General features: G+C 37.3%; 1 pseudogene; it reads left to right on the top strand.

The window, feature by feature from the left end:
* Positions 1–236: 236 nt before the first annotated feature.
* Positions 237–1330, top strand: LOC149401948 (21 kDa protein pseudogene; annotated as a pseudogene).
* The last annotated feature ends 2554 nt before the right edge of the window (positions 1331–3884 follow it).

Genomic DNA, 3884 nt, shown 5'->3' on the forward strand with positions numbered 1-3884 from the left:
GAAATCCGGGTCCTCTTTTGATGCTCTCTTGTTGTCCCTCCAATTAAAATAAGTCACGTCATCATATTATTAATTATTAATTATTAATTTATACTTATCTAAAAGATTTGAGTTCCATTCTAGGTTCTATTCATTCATATCTACTCATTATATATATAGTATAAAAAACAAGGGTAAAATTGTAATTAGAGATGAACGCCTTCCACTACTTAAAGCTCCTCGTAAGTTGAAAGTTGAAAGTTGAAAGTGGAAAGAACCAACCAAGCAATACCAACCAACAGAGCAAAGAAACTGAGAAAAAAAAAAAAAAAAAAAAAAAAAACAGAAAGGAAATGAAAACTGTGTGTCTCCTAGTTTTGATGGCCGTGGTGATAACAATCACGGGACCAATCTCAGCATACGACATTGATCCAATCAGCCCGGCGCCGAGCGACGATGAAGGGTCAGATTTCATCCGCACAAGCTGCGTGACCACACTCTACCCTGACCTCTGCTACGCCTCTCTCTCCCGCTACTCCTTCGCCGTCCGCCAGAGCCCCGCCCAACTCGCGCGCGTCGCCATCTCCGTCAGCCTCTCCCACGCGCGACGCGTCGCCAAGCACTTCGCCAACCTCACGCGCCGACCCGACTCCGGCTCCGACCCCGCCGCCGCCGCTCTGCGCGACTGCTTCTCCAACTTCGCCGACGCCGCCGACGAGATCCGCGGCTCGCTCCGGCAGATCAGGCACCTCTCCGGCGCCGGCGGCGAGTCGTTCCGCTTCCAGATGAGCAACGTCCAGACGTGGATGAGCGCCGCTCTGACCGATCAGGAGACTTGTACGGACGGGTTCGACGGCGTCGCTGACTCGCCGATCAAGTCCGACGTGTTTTCACGCGCCACCGAGGTTAAGCATCACACTAGCAACGCCCTTGCTCTCGTTAACAGCTATGCCCAGAACTCCCACCCTTGAGATAATGCTTATATTTAATAACACGTATATATATATATATATGTAATGTTTTTGGGCAGGTGTATATTAGAGCATATATCTAAAAGTGGTGTTTTGTGTTATATATATTGTTGGTGAGTCTCATATGCTTTGTGTTCTGTGTTTTGTGTGTGTGGTGGTTTAATTTTTTTTCTTCTTCTTTCTTTTCTTCATTTTTCTTTGTTTGATTTTGTAAGTTTGTTTGAGTAGTTTCGTAACGCAAGAGCGATGTAGGCTTTCTTAATATATTTATCATGATTGACTAGTGAGCTTTCTTACGTACAGTATAAAGACTTAATTACTTTATGGCTAGATTATGTTTTTTTGGTTCTAATTAATCAGAGTGTGTTGGTCTCTCTGTATATTTTTGTCCTCATCTGTATCTCTCCCGTGACTCTATTTTACAAGCTGTTAGTCACATGTGCGATGCGAATTCGTGGGCACTAAATTACAAATGATTAATCATAGACCATGCTTCCAAATCCATTTATAATCAAATTTTGTACAAGAATAGAGAGGGGACAAAAATAGTTCGTCATAAGTTCTTTATTGCAATTTATATTGGACAAAAACTTCTCTCTCATGGCCTTTTCACGAGATTAATAATCAGAGCTTTCTTTTCCCTCTCTAGGATTTACCAGAAAGTAATCGAGTATGTGTTTGTTTGTTTTGAATGAACTATAGATGAAATTGTTTTGGCATGAATACACGCACATGAATACAATTTTTTTTTCTTTTTCAAAAGAGAGTAATCGGTCGAGTAAAAAATGGGCATTTTAACTTTGACCAGTTATCGTTTTTTTAACCGGTTAAATTTAATCAAAAACCAAAAGGGTTAATTTTTCACTTGTAATAAGAAAACGATCAAATGAGGTTATTAAGTGGTGAGTATTTTCACCACACTAATTTAATTTCGTGGGATCGATTCGATTCACAACTTAGAGAAAACATTAATATTGCAAAAGTTTGCTTCTCACCAATATATCATTTTCGTTTCTGCCTTTTCATTCCTTTTTTTTTTGGAAAAATTGTACAAAATAACCATTTGAAACTTATTGATCAACAAAATAAACAAACTTTCAACTTTTCAATAAAGTAACTAGATTTACGTCTTCAAAATTTTTTCGACAGCCAGAATTAAAATTTTTGACGATTACTATAAGCATTTATCACTTTAAAAAAAATTAAGTTTGGAGTCAAAAAAATTTTAAAAATTAAAATACTCTACATTTTGGCTATTTCACTAAATTAAGAGAAACTTTGACTATTTTGCAAATTCATAACTTTAAATTGACTATTTAGCTACATCATCTTCTTTTTTTGCTAGTGGTCCGAATCAACTAATTAAAAAAAAGGCTCGACTTTATACTTAGGAGAAAATACACTACTAAAATTATTTGTTAAAAAGTTAAAACTGTCCTAATTGCGAGGCTCGTGTATTATAAACTAGTATAATATATTTGTTCTACTAGCACATGTGTAAAGATATACTAGGAGAAAAAAAAAATCAAGACAGGCAAATTTAAAAAAAAAATTCATATAGAGCTAATTTATAAATTTTTAAAATAAATTATTTAAAAAAATTAAATATGGGCAAAAAATGTATATAAAAAAAAATTGAGGGTCACACGTGACTCTTTTGGGCCTCATATAAATCCATGCCTGTATGATAGTGTATAACTTGATGTATATTGGAAGCAAAATAATATTTTTGTCTGTTATATTATAGGGCGATGTAGTTATCTAACCAATTTAAACGTTGGCGATCTCAGGCCCAACCCTAACCTCCATGCTCCAGCGCTTCTCCTCTTCCTCTAGCATCGTCGATGGCCTCCTATTTTGCCACGTCGCCCACGTCGCTCCCTCAAACCTCTCCGAAGATTTTCCGTCGTTGTCTTCCTTGTCAGAGACCTCCTCGCCACTATGACCATATTCATCTGCTCCGGCGGAAGCAACAGCTTCTACGACTCCGCTAGCCGGCTCGATTCCTCTTCCCTAGGTCGCCTCGTCGGAGAGTCCTCGAATGGCCAAAAAAACCGTGATCGGATGGTTCTCCGCTGGGAGAAGAACGAGTCTCATACCTTCTCTCAAGAATTTTTTTTTCTTGGATTCTCTTTCTTTCTCCTCCGGACTCTCGGTTCTTGTTAGAAACGCACCGACCTCGGCGATGAGTCTCTCGCCGTCTTCGTCCTCTTTGTGTCACCGTCTAAGATCGAAGGTCGGCGGTCGGAGATCAAAGGTCGGTGATCTAGAGACCTTCGTTGTCGATTTCCGTCACCATCGCCTTCAATTGCTATATCCATCATCGTCGATTTCTATGGCCAATATCGTCGTCGATCGTCATCACCACTACAATCACTATCTTATTCTTCTTCTTCTTTTCGTTTATAGAAGAATGGATTAAATATTTTGAAAGCAAGATTAAATATTTTGACACTTTGTTGCCTTCTGGTTGCAGATGACTAGATTTCAAATATTTTGTTGCATGTTTAGATGGTGGATTAAATATTTTGAAAGCACGATTAAAATTTTTGAAATCATGTACTTTGACTGAAATCATGTAATTTGTTTGGGTGTTTTGAAACTGGATTAACAAAATTGATAGCATAATTAAATGTTTTGAAATTTTGTTACCTAGTTTTGACTACGAAATTAGTTTTGAAACTATTTGGTATGCATATAAAGTGCATTAAAAAATAGTGCATTAAAATTTTGGATACTTAGATTAATTATTTTGAAATTCTATAAAAATGGGTTCACCCAAACATTAAGAGTATATTAGTGTTTTTACACTATAAGTGGTTAGAACGCACTAACTTATAAAAGTTTAACTATATTGTTAAACACTTAGTTTGAATTGACTATTTCGTACAAAAAAATCTTATGTTATATAGCTTTCTTTATAAAAGGCACGAC

The sequence above is a fragment of the Urtica dioica genome, chromosome 3 (assembly GCF_054948205.1).
Source record: "Urtica dioica subsp. dioica isolate 48M chromosome 3, U.dioica_male_clone48M_v1_H2, whole genome shotgun sequence".
Lineage (NCBI taxonomy): Eukaryota > Viridiplantae > Streptophyta > Magnoliopsida > Rosales > Urticaceae > Urtica > Urtica dioica.